At 35.4% G+C, this 13,884-nt stretch overlaps 1 long non-coding RNA gene across 1 annotated transcript; it reads left to right on the top strand.

Annotated features, from left to right (window-relative positions):
• The first annotated feature begins 1,991 nt into the window (after window positions 1-1,991).
• LOC143238586 (uncharacterized) lies at window positions 1,992-6,002 on the top strand. The gene is made up of 4 exons (XR_013020658.1): window positions 1,992-2,143; window positions 2,883-2,990; window positions 5,584-5,691; window positions 5,828-6,002. It is a non-coding gene; the product is annotated as an uncharacterized LOC143238586 (long non-coding RNA).
• Window positions 6,003-13,884: the final 7,882 nt, after the last annotated feature.

Here is a 13,884-nt window from a genome sequence, read left to right as displayed (position 1 = left end):
CAACAATGTGCTGTTTAGTGTAGCACATTTTAAAGCTATACAGTTTGTTAAAACATTATGTAATTAAGAGACATTTTATATTTGTGAAGTTTATCTGAATCTATTCAGTGATTAGGGTTAGATGTTCCAGAGCTCGTCAGGTTGTTTCGTTTTAAACACCTCAATGACAGATTGTGTTTAGACAACATAGGAGGTAAAGTGGGAACACTGGACAATGTGATTTCTATAATACATAGGCTATTATCCAACATTAAAGTAAGAGCCTTGCACGGATTTTCACTTACATTCATCTCGAACTTTTGAGAAGGTGCAGATAATTTTGGAGAGTTAAGTTTCATTTTTTATAATTTTTTACAGAAAACTAAGCTATACCAACTTCTACCAACAATGATTAAGCAGTCCCATTATCAGGTAAAACACGTATTAGTACGGTATTACTACTGTTATTAGTATGGTATTAGTAGTGTTATTTGTCACAGACACAGAACATAAAAAACACTAAAAGTCTAAATTCTCTCTAACTACATCAGTCTTTGTGACCAAATCAACAACATTAGGTGATCTGTTGAAACTGGCCTGGCATGGCCTAGCGCGTTAAGGCGTGCGCTTCGTAATCTGAGGGTCGCGGGTTCGCGCCCGAGTCGTGCCAAACATGCTCGCCCTCCCAGCCGTGGGGGGCGTTATAATGTGACGGTCAGTCCCACTATTCGTTGGTAAAAGAGTAGCCCAAGAGTTGGCGGTGGGTGGTGATGACTAGCTGCCTTCCCTCTAGTCTTACACTGCTAAATTAGGGACGGCTAGCACAGATAGCCCTCGAGTAGCTTTGTGCAAAATTCCAAAAACAACAACAACAACTGTTGAAACTACGTCCATATGTGGACACAAATACTGGGTGTTACCGGCGTTTCTTTTCTGTTCTTTAAAGTACGCACCCCGCTAGTATAGCGGTAAGTCTACGGATTTACAACGTAAAATCAGGGGTTCGATTCCTCTCGGTGAGCTCAGCAGATAGCTCGATGTGACTTTGCTATATGAAAACACACACACTCTTCAAAGTTCAACTGTCGGACATAATATCACCAAATGTCAAAATGAAGAGAAACACCTAAACCAATGATTCTAATAAAAACCAGAGGAAGTGGCAGTCCTGTTTTGAAATGACAGAAATGAGAACAGTTTGTCTGTTTGTATAAGTACAAACCTGGACACCAGAGGAATCAAACTTTAGTTTGTGAAATATTGCTCTTTTTTTTGTGATAAACTAGAAAATATGAGTGTGGGGTGATACAACTCAAAAGACGTTATAATATTAAAAGTGTTCAATGACACGTCCACCAATATTTAATACAGCGGATAAAGTCAACAGTTTGAAGTTACAATAATTTACCGGTCTGAGTAACAAATTCAAAGAATAATTTTAATAAACTTGTCATCATTATATATTAACCAGTTTTATGTGTCAATTATTTATGTTATTAACAATGGAGCTTTTCTTACATCATAGACTATCCTTATGTAACCAGTTGATTGGATCTTGGTAACTGTATTATTGTTAATAAATTAAATTATAAATCTGACGTGAGATTTGTAACACTTTATTAACATCACTTGACACTTACATAGTAACTTTTGTTTTTTTTAATTTTGTGTCCTAGTTATTACGTTGTGTTTTCGTTTGTTTGTTTTCAAACCCGGTTTTTAGCTCTTAGAGACTACAATCTTACAACTGATGAGGTGGACATGAGGTATTTGTATCATCTTTAGGTTTAACACTAGAAAATGGAAAAAAAAAAAAAAACCATTAGAAACCAATACATCTAACTTGTGTAGTTACGTGTGTTTTATCACCAATAGTAGACGTTATAGTGAACTAGTTTTAAACTTTATTTTACAAGGTCAGACCAGTTATATGAAATATTTAGATATATTACTGTTTATGGTAATTAAGAAATGTTTGTTCATCATGATTGGTTAGAAATAACACACGGTACGTTGTTGTTCATTTTGCACACGAATCGTTTACACGAGTAAAATAAAAACTTCAACCACAGTAAGTTGAGATGGGAATTACAGTTTGAAGAGGACGTATTGTAATAACGTTTTAAGTTGTAAATAATGACGGACGTAGCTTGTCAGTGTGGTGGTAGGTTTGAAGTTTTGTTATGTTATGATGGGTATATTAAGGTGTACGTCTAATGTATTTGGTAATGAGTTTGTGTTAAATATTATTACAGAGAAGTAGTGATAGTCTAAATGTAAGTTGAATTCGGTGAATGAATGTTTATTGGACTAGTTTTGTTTAAGTAATAATTTTTTGAAGTGTTGTAAATATGTGTAAGTAAGAGTAATGTAATAAACAAAATTTTAAATGACATTTGTTCAAGGGTGTTATTGTATATCTAAGGTTATCGGTTTTGTTTTAATGTGAAAATCTGGATATAAATAGCTTTTTGGTATTTTTGTTTTTCAGTCAACTCATTCGCTTACAATGAGAGAAACTAATATCTCCTATTTGAAACACCTATCAATAATATATTTTGTTGCAACATAAGCTACATTTAACCATCAGTTTTAACCGAAACTTTATTAGATAACCTAAAACTTCTCATTATTTTAATTTAAATTCTTTCTCTTTCATGAAACGTGATTCTAGTCTTGATGTTTTTTGTGATAAGAAATGAATGTTAAGGTGTATTGATTACTACCCGAGTTATGGGTAATATGTATTGAAAGTATTACACAGTAACATGTCTACATATTTATTACTTCTAACTAATGATAACAAGGTAACGTTTCATTAAATGTGTAAATTAATTTGGTATTTGAACTATAATAAAAAGCTAATCATAGCTCGCTTATGCTACATTTTTCATTCTCTTAAGATCCAATATGCACGTGCATCAAAGAATGCACGTGTGGCAAAGAAGACGGATGTAAGTGCAACGCGTGCAACACAAAAGACGGAACTGAAAGAAGTTGTAAGTGTAAAGGTAGGAAATCATTTCTCAATATACAGATGGTTATATCATTTACTTACAAGAATTATTTAGTTTGTAATCGTTTTGTGGCTTATAACTGTTAGTGTTCTTGTTTTGGATGTTTTAGTTTCATTTTTGATTATTTAAATTTTTTCACCATTTTACCTATAAGTGTAATCCCTCTGCACTTGTGCACGTTCACTGAAATGTGTGTTCTATTCGCAAATAACGAACTAATCTAATTTCTGATAGAGCTATCGGTTAATTACAGCTACACACGTTAATATAAACTAACGCTATTGAAGACTAAATAACGCCGTAGCAACAATGATAAATTTCAACCAACCATTGCAACAACAATAATGTAGGAACACTTAAATAAGCTAACCGTGCGTCCCGGTTTGAGGGGGTTTGTACTGATGTCCTGTCTAGCTTACTAATTTGATACAGAATGATCTCCAGGTTCTGATCAAAAGGCATACCTTCCAACAACAACCACAATGTTAATCTACATAAAGCCCTGACCTACTTTTCATAATGTTTAGTTAATGGGGAAAGGAACTGATTGTGTTGTAACATGGACATTATGAAACATGTTTCATTATTCACCCGGATCCTCAACTCTGAATCAGTGAAGTTGTACTACCTGTAGTCCCAAAGATAGTTCTTGGGGCTTATCTTTAACCGTAAGGTAACCTTTTTAACCACACTTCTAGCAGCCATTGATCAAATATAGAAGAGCAATGAACATCCTCCGTCTCCCTCTCTTCCCCACGTGGGGAGTTGATCAGTGTTCAATGCTATACATATCTTACTCGAATTAAACTACACCATAGATCGGTTGTCTATGACTCTGCCAGACCCTCAGCCTTAAAGATGCTGGAACCCATTTATCAAGGACTTCAGCTCTGCACTGGGGCTTTCTGCACTTCTCCAATTCAAAGCTTATACATAGTTTCATGAACCTTTTTTTGTACTCCTGCCGTTTGCAACTGTCTTTACTATGCTTCGAAACTTCCTTACCAAAACATCCCACCTGGAGTTGTTTTTCTTCCTCAGTGGGTCATACTTTTCAGAACAGACGCTCTGCCATCGCTTCTTTGTGCCTTCATATCCAGCCACAGTTATATAAACTTGGTCTGTTCTTGGATAACATTTCTATATACACTGGTCATCCCATCATGGCTGCATACAGTCCCAAACTGTGACCTATATTTTAGTCACTAGAGAAAAATGGACACTCCCCATTAGAAATACTGTCTGGACATTTTTAACCAACCTTCTATTTCTAGAATTGGTTTAATCAGGTGACTATATGGGCTCTTCAATGGTTTGTTGTGATTCAGTAGTTGTACACAGAATCCCCCACTACTACTTCTGTATTCACAACCAGTATTCGTTTTTTATGGCAGCATCACAACTCGAGGTAAGTTAGTTTACCACAATACTTCTTTATTATACCACTGTCATTACCTCTAATAAAATATAGAAACTATCCGTGTTTGTAAGTTATGGTAAGCCTACGTATTAATAAATCCAGAGATCACCACGATCTCTACTAACCTCCCCCCTAACATGTACTTAATGAAACTTCAAACATTATTTCGCCGATCTGTGTTTCCTACTCCCTCAAGAAATAATTACTAGATGTCTCTCAATTACGAATCTAAATATTCATACTTAGCGGTTTACCTATTTAACGATACTGCTTAAATGCCCTTCTATACGATTTCGTAGTTAAACATAGCGTTAAAGAAGTAACGTGAATCCATAATTTTTATTAAATATTTATCAGTTACCCCTTACTGTAATAAGGGTTTATATGAAAATAAAATCCAGAAACAATAGCTTTAATCAAATATCGTCTAAACTACCTTTAGAACATAACCAGCTCTAATTATCTTGGGCTATAACAATTGATTTTGATATAAATTTTGTCATATGGAAATTGGTTTCCAAAATAAACTGGCAGACAAATTAACTTGTATAAACAATAGGTTTATCAACCTGAGTCTTATTTATATCAAACTATACACAGATAATTACCGTATTTCTTGTGGCTTTAACGGAATGTAACTGTTATTTACCAACAGCTATTAAGATAGCTTGTGTTTGAACAATAGTAGTTCTCTCACTTAAGCGGGATTTCTTCCCTCCCACTGACTTCCTAATGTACCACTGAAATAAACTGATTTCGAAGGTTTAACACTACTTAACTTGTCCCGTTTATCTAAATGTGATATTGGGACATGAAAGCTAATCCTGTTGTCTGACATCTCAATCTAAAAGACGGTGCAAGTTTTTCATTAGCAATTTTAACATGGTTAAAATTTCCAGTTGTAACTCCACAAAACCAAGACTTCGCCTCCTGTTTCAAATATCTCTTATCGTAATGACGTATCCTTAACGAAGTATCATAACACAACTACACTAGATACCCATTCAGTATGGGAGTTAATGTATTGTGCATTACGAAGATTAAACTTTACGTTCGTTGTTTGACATCATATGAATCTCAAAGTAACGTTCCTGACATAACCAAATATCATAATAAACTTCAATCTATGATTACACCAAATTAATTTGTGCCACATTTCTCTTTAAGATCCTACGTGCACATGTATCGAGAAGTGCACCTGTGGTAAAGAAGACGGTTGTAAGTGCACTACATGCAACAAAAAATCCGAAACTGAAGATCGATGTAAGTGTACAGGTATGTGTAATCTTATGTAGTCCATACTGTATGGAATTGAGCTTTAACCCTAAACGTTTATATTTTCATTCGTTACTAATGTTTGTTCTTATAAACTTCAATTTTTATTACACATGTGATCTCCTTCTCTCTATAGAAGGAGAAACCTGTGGCTGTACGTCCTGCACGTGTAGTAAGACGGAATGAATTTCCCTATACGTATTGGTCTGGTTCCTGTTTAATAAATTTTATTAGATTGTTTACTTTATTACATTTGTTACTTTCTATTTTTCCTTTTGGAAATTAATAAATTTAACTTTATTCCGGTGTAATTATTAATCTGAAATCATTTAACTGAAACTACATAAACATTCACTGTATGTGACTTAATCGTTTTAGCAATACTACATATAATTACTTCGGTAGCGAGGACTTCCATCCTTTTTAGAAATCTATACAAAATTAGACTGGTACTTAACGTTTGGTTAGAACACTAACCATTAGTTAGTGAATAAAAATGGTTTTCTAATACGTTCCAACATAATCAAAATTTCATCTCTACTTAAATCTGTTTTCCTAAATGTTCTTGCTCCGACTAAAAGGTTTTAAACTACATCCTACACTTTGTTTAAGATCTCTTGCCCTCTTTCAAAAAAACAAGTACAAATACATCAAATAATTCTTTATATTTAATATAGGCTAAACATGTATAAACATATCATCCTATACCGAATATAAAATACATGTTACGGTTAACATTCCTTGTAACGGAATCTAATAACGTATTTAATTTCAACTAGTGCAGTCTTTTCATATGGATAATGGGATATAGCTGTATTCACTATAGATCAAATCTCTTTTAAAAGGAGGAGACTAGATAACTTGCAATAGCGAAACACAACGTGAAATGTTTAAAGGTGAATTTTCAACTAACTTAATTGCCTTAGAAAGTGTACTTTGGTTAGGTACAATTCCTGTTGCCATATTTTTAAACACTTTTAGTTTCTGAGTAGAAAATGAAACAAAATATGCGTGTCCTCGAACTCTAATTTCTCTAGGACGTTTGCCTGATACCGTGACGTTTTAACGTAATAGTTGCCAAACGCTCTTCGTAGTGCGCTGACCGTTGTGTTCCTATCAATGCTGGTGGTTTATATAAATCTATCGGTGCTTTTGTCGGATTACATACTTTGTGAGGCTATTTTTGTCTTGATATTACTACTTTATGTTTATTTTACGATAACATGTTTTATTGCGTTGCTTATGGTTGTAAAAACTGTTCGGCATCGGCAAAAGCTTCCTTTCCATGCAAGGAGAAGGAACCAGTAAGGTGACGACAGTGGGCGCAGACTGTTGATAGTGAAGAACTGAACTCATTCACACCATGCAAAGCTTTCTCAAGATCACTTTGAACGCTTATGTGTGGTGTTGGATCCCACCATCTTGCATTCTGTGGGTATCAAGCCAGGCAGGCTGAGACTGAAAAATCCATCGGCGGGAGACAGGATCGTCCCCACCCTTTCCTCGTGTAGAGCTGAGGACTGATCTCCGCCTGCAGTGCACAGAAGTTAACTAAACTTCTTTTTAATACTTTTGTTTTGAATACCACGAAGCTTCAGGTTGTGACGTTCCAAGTTGCTCTTGTAACTACATAAATAATTAAAGTGCGCACAAAAGAAATCTTTGATCATTGTGAACACTTGTACGTCGTCGGAGGAGTGCTTTACTACAAAAAGACCGAAACAAAAAATCTCGCCTGCACCCACCGCCATGTGCAGACTTGATGTGTGAACGCAAGGCAGATTTAGTGAAGAAATTGGAAACGTAACATAGAAGTGATTTTTGTGTATCACGAGCATGGCAGAGAAATGTTGTTTAATGTTTTTTGTATTAGAACGATAAGAGCAGAGCATGCACGTGTAATGAATTCGTCGTTGTGTCTTGTGTGCATCTTCAATCACTTGCAAGTTTTTGCACTTTCATTGTTCAGGTGTGTGAATTCACTGATGAATCTGTGGTATAGTGCTTTATGTTCTGACTGTTCGTGGTATCTAAAAATACAAACAAAATGTTTATTCGAATAGAGAAACACTGCATTGTTTCTAATACGTCTGTCTTGAAACGTCCTATGAAAATGTTAATTTTTCTTCTATTATACAAACACCATCAAAACTGTAATTATGAAATTAAACTTAGTACAACAATGTAACATTTTCATTTAAAATGTTCCTTTACTCGGTTGTTATATGTAATTCATGTATACTTTTCAAAAAAAAAGAAACGCAAAAGGGATATTTTTGTTATTTTAAAGAAAAATATATGTAATAACGTTACAAGCTTAGAGTATGTGATGTTACACGTGTTAAGGCACTGATTGTCAGACCAAAATAACAAAAGATGTGCACTTTGAAAACGGAGGAAAACATTGGATATTTTGCCAAAACGCATTGGTGTCCAATAAATTTGTTTGAGAGATCTGCAAGTGCAACATGTGCAAAATCCCTATAAAAGTGACGGGTTTTCGGTTTTCATAGCTCAGTGTTAAGCCACCGACACGCAATACAGTTACGCCAAGACTGACAGAAGCAACAACACCACTGGTCGCTTGGAAGCAGGCGAATCTCGATCAGATGTTGCCAGAGCTGCGAATGTCCACTCAAGCACCATCACAAGGCTATAGAATCGTTACCAACAACATGGATCAACTCGTGACCGTCCACGATCTGGCAGACCTCGTGTGACCACGGCAAAGATCGCTACATCCGGTTACGTCACCTTTGGCATAGGACCACTGCGACGTCTACTGCCTCAATCAACAATACCAGGGCTGCGTAGGATTTCCGATCAGACCGTACGCAACCGTCGACGAGATTCTTAGGCCCCATGTGCAACCCATCATGGTGAACGTCAACGACGTTTTTCAACATAACAACGCCCGTCCTCGCACAGCGCGACTCACCACTGTCTTCTTGAGACACCATAACATCAACGTTCTTCCCTGGCTTTCCAGATCACCAGATTTAAACCCCATCAAACATCTGTGGGACGAGTTGGACCGACATCTGCGACGGCGAAAACCTCAACCGCAGACTCTACCTCAGCTTGCAGCCGCTTTGCAGGCTGAGTGGACAGCCATTCCACAGGATGTGATTCGTCATCTCATCGCTTCCATGGGCAGGAGATGCCAAGCAGTTATTGACGTTGAGTGACGTTAAACTTCAACTAATGAGCGTGGACTTCGCCTTTACAGACTTTAGATGCTCAGTAATGAATGTGCAGAGTTTTACACATGTCATACAGAACTACCCGGAATAAACTTAACATGTCTCAAATTTTGCTTTTTGAGTTTCTTTTTTTTGAAGAGTATATTTACTAATTAAGATCGGCTAATAAAAATTGTGAGAATTTTTGCAATTCTTTACATGAAATTTATTCTGAACATTATATTTATATAGAAAGGTTGCTACACACTTAGGTTTAGTGTGAATAAATAATACTTAGTCAATCACCTGGATACTGGTCGAATATTGTATCGAAGGTCTAATGTTTACTTCCACCCATTCTCTCCCATTGAACGTCCACCAACCAAAATTAAATTCACGATCTTTTCAGCCACTCTGTTTTATAATCAAGTGCTTGTTACCATGATGCTCACTGCTGTCCCTACAATATAAAGAAACCTTACACTCCAGACTCTAATATCGCCACATCTCTAGCGTACGTGATGTTTTGTTAAACAATTTCCATCTGAATTGGATCGGACCTGAAAACTCATTTTTAACAATTAACATTTGGTAATGCAATTATAACTTTCTCAAAGTAGTTTTCTACCATATTCAAGTCATAAAACATGTACATGGATTACAATATCTAAACTATGTGGTTGATATCTACAAATTTTGCTTTCCTATTACACTTACGGATACCCTTTTTTTTGATAATGTTAAGAATATAATATTTTAATGGATTCCGAATAACCAGCAGAGACCATTACAAAAATATTTGGGTCCAGGGATGAGGACATCTCTACACTTCTTAGCAGCGTCATTAGTGACTGCTGAAATCATTACTTCAAAAACTACGCTCTCCATTTAATCCTTAAACCATATAAAATCATGTGCATAGTCCAACAATGTACTGTTTAGTGTAGCACATTTTAAAGCCATACAGTTTGTTAAAACATCGTGTAAGTAAATGACTCTTAAAATTTGTTAAGTTCATCCAAACCTATTCAGTGATTAGGGTTAGGTTTCGTGGTGCTGGTCAGTTTGTTTCATCTAAAACTGGTCATTCATGGTTGGTTTGGTGTTTCAAGGCACAAAGTAACTGTTATCTGCGCCGAATATCCTCTAAAAATTAAAATTAAAGTAAAATTATTAAAATTCATAAAAGTAAGGTAAAACAAAACAAAGATTAATTTTTGAATTAAAAACATAAATAACATTAAATACAATTTTTACATCTAGTCTACAGCAGTAAGATACAAACCAGTGATACAAGTTCTAAAGGACTTTCTGTAACATAATTGTAATTATTATTATTCGCCAGGATGACTAACGGGTAAGTTCAAAAATCATTCTTAGTCACCTTAAATTGGCCTTTTCCGGTCCTGTTTGCGAGGTATTTGACGTTATGGCCAATTACAGAAAGTAAAGTAATACAAGTTTTAAAATACTTGTTGCAAAATTTTAATTATTATAACTCGCCAGGGTGACTAACCGTAGTTCAAACAGCAGAGCTAGTAAGGGGAAGTTGGTCTTTTCAATCCTGGTTTCGAGTTATTTAACGTTACGGCCATTTTCTAAGTTCAAACGAGATGAACTTTGATTCTTAGAAGGGAATCACATTAAAAACAGTTTTAATTAAAACTTAAATAGCATTAAAAGATTAATGGCCTTTAAAAAAACTAAAAACATATCTCAGGTTCACAGTGTCACCATCGTCAACAACGCTGTCTAACAATATAATTACCCTTGGGACAGAACATGTTTAAAATAATTCCGTCGTTGAGAGTCGTAACGACAGCAAGACAGTAAAATGTCTTGCTTACTTCAAGTCAACTGCCACGGAGCTAAGCCTTGAATACAGGACCATAGTCCATGTATGGAACAGGCACAGCAGAGAGTGTCTGAGCAGACAGGTTTGGCTATGGTTTCGGCGACCTTCTTCCCGTGAATACCAACGTGGCCTGTTATCCAGAAGAATCAGATAGATGGTAAAGATAAATGGGCCAGTCGGTTTTGAATATCGGCGAGAACAGGATGTGAACTAACGTGAAGCGATTCCAGAGTCAGGAGAGAACTAAGCGAGTGTACTAAATAGTGCAGTTTGAGTACTGCTTAGCTTCTATGTGATCCAGGGCAAGAGAAATAGCATACAGTTCAGCAATGAACACAGAAGCTGTAGAGTGTATTATGCGCGCAACCACCAAATCACAAGATATGGCAGTGCTCATGCAGTAACTTGATTTTAAACCATCTATATAAATAGGAATGGAAGGATGGTTAGAAAAATGTTCAACAAAGAACAAACCGTATTTTCAATCGGAAGTGTCTGCTTTTCTCAGATGATTTAAAGACAGGTCACATTCGGAAACTGTAATAAGCCATGGTGGGATGATTTGACCAGTGGATACAGCAATGTCATGCAAGAAGATACCCAATTCATACAATTATGACTGGATATGAAGAACAAAAGCAGCAATGACAGATCGTCTGTTCTGAAAAAGCGTGGACCATCGAGGAGAGAAAACTCAACCCCAGGTGAGATGAATTGGTTAGGAACGAAGTTTGGAAGCATATAGTAAAGACATTTGTAAACAATGGAGGTGCAAAGAAGGTTCATGAGACTATATAAGCTCTGAACTAGGGAAATATGGAAAGACCTGGGGCAGAGTCGAAGTTCGTGATGATGAACGGGGTCAATCATCTTCATGGCCGAGGTCCTCGCAGTGCCATAGACAACAGATCCAGAGTCTTTACTATAGAACACTGATCCGCTCCCAACGTTGTGGAAGAGAAGCCACGGAAGATGTTCAGTGCTCTTGTACATTTCACTGAAAACTGTGACACTCAAAGCACAACCCTTTGGGACTCCAAGTTCTGGTAGAAAAGAACAGGAAAATGTTGAACCCACAGAACTTGAAATCGTCTGTTCGTTAAAAAATTAATAAAAATGGGAAAATGACCACGTAATACATGGAGGTCTCTGCAAAATGCAATACCTCCATGTTGTTTCATAAACCTTCTAAATGTGAAATAATATTGACACAAGATGTTGTCGTTTGAGAAAGGCTTCTCTGATTGACGGTTGAAGTCGAATCAGGTTGTCCATGGTAAAGTGCTATCGTGGGTAAAATGTGGAAATTGGTAAAAAATATACTGGCAGAATTTTATTTTCATTTGTGTGTGTTATTTTATAGCAAAGCCACATTGGCTATCTGCTGAGCCCACCGAGAGGAATCGAACCCTGGTTTTGGCGTTGTAAATATGTAGACTTACCGCTGTACTAGCGTGGAGTTTTCGTTTATATAAACAATAATCATGTTTCTCAAACCGGGTCTGCTACTTCTCTGCCAAAGTATGTATACTGAGAGAATTACCATAATTTATGTGGCTTTTAAAGGTAACTGTTATTTACCTAGATTTATTAAGATAACTACTGTTTGAACAATAACAATCTACTCAGTTTTGCGTTACTTTTTCCACCCTTCCTCATAATTCATATTTAACCACTGACATAAGTTGATTTAAAAAATTTAACACTCGAGACTTATCTGTTTATCACTTGTCTCTGTTTATCTGAAGAATCATGTCATATTGAGACATCATGAAGGCTAAACCTGAAACCTGGTCGCATGTTAATCTAAAGCAGAAAATAAGTTCCCTCAACAAATTTAACATAAATGAAACTTCTATACGTTTTCATTATTTGACCTAACCATTAAGTAACGTTTCTGACACAATCAGCTATTAATAGGAAGTTAGATCTATTATAACATTTAATTAATTTGTGCCACATTTCTCTTTAAAGACTCCATATGTATATGTATTGAGAAGTACATTCGGTGGGAAGACGGTTGTGAGTGTATTACTCCCAATAAAAAAGCCGTAACTGAAGATCAATGTAAGTGTAATTGAGCTGGTAAGCCAATCACAAATATGAAAATGTGATACCTATTGTTTTCACTCCAAAATATATAGTTATGAAACAAGAACAACAATTTGTGAAGAAGGTCGAGACAGGTAACAGTATATTTACTAACAATGTTCTTAGTTGTAATTAATTTATGTATGTTTGTTTCTACATAAATTAAAAAGTTATTTTATTTATTTGTTTTGCTTCAATATGATACATTTAACAATAATGTTCAATGCTTAAAGATCTGAGTTACATTTAAACCACTGGAATATTTTACAACTACTACTGTACACCTAAACATAAAAAAGGCTTATCTGAGGTCTTCTCACTCATAAAATTGCCATAATTTATGAACAAATACAAATTAACACAAAGCAGTTGAAACTGGTCCATTGAGTGACCCTTTGTTGAAAAAAGGAATGTTTACTATAATTCCAAACGTATTAGGTATATCTTCAAGAAATACAACAAACACTTAGTGATGGAAGTCTATTATACACAAAATAAACTGTAAACTGACGACATCTGTTTGACTCAAACTAACATTCTAAGTTCAAGGCAATTTTCATGTGAACAATAACGATTCATTTTTCTCATTGTACAGTTTGCATATTGTGTTTGCACAGCCTTTGAAAAGCATATATAAAATTTTATCAATACACTGAAAGGATAAAATAACTACAGTTAATAACTTAACATCAGATATTTAATACCATTCTGAACTGTGCCATGCAAAATGTTATAAATTGTAAAATATTAAACATGCACATGTAAACATCTCCAGAAATGAAAACAATATCTAAAAGTACTATAATATACTTCCAATTATGGCTAGTTTTAAGTCTTCTAAACCCCCTGCTGTTCATCTCTATAGAACTTACATTTAATCACATTATCACATTATTATTTCTCATGAATAATAGTTGATAATCTGCTTTATCCAATGATATCTAAACTTTGCCTGTTCCAAAGCTGTCCCTTTAATAGTAGTTGTCTGAACATTTTAAAAACGAATTTGACGAGAAATTTGTAATAACAAATCTTCTGACAGAAAACAAAACAGTAATAACTGTG

Source organism: Tachypleus tridentatus, chromosome 13 (genome assembly GCF_004210375.1).
Source record: "Tachypleus tridentatus isolate NWPU-2018 chromosome 13, ASM421037v1, whole genome shotgun sequence".
NCBI lineage: Eukaryota > Metazoa > Arthropoda > Merostomata > Xiphosura > Limulidae > Tachypleus > Tachypleus tridentatus.
This window is presented reverse-complemented; position numbering and strand designations above follow the sequence as displayed.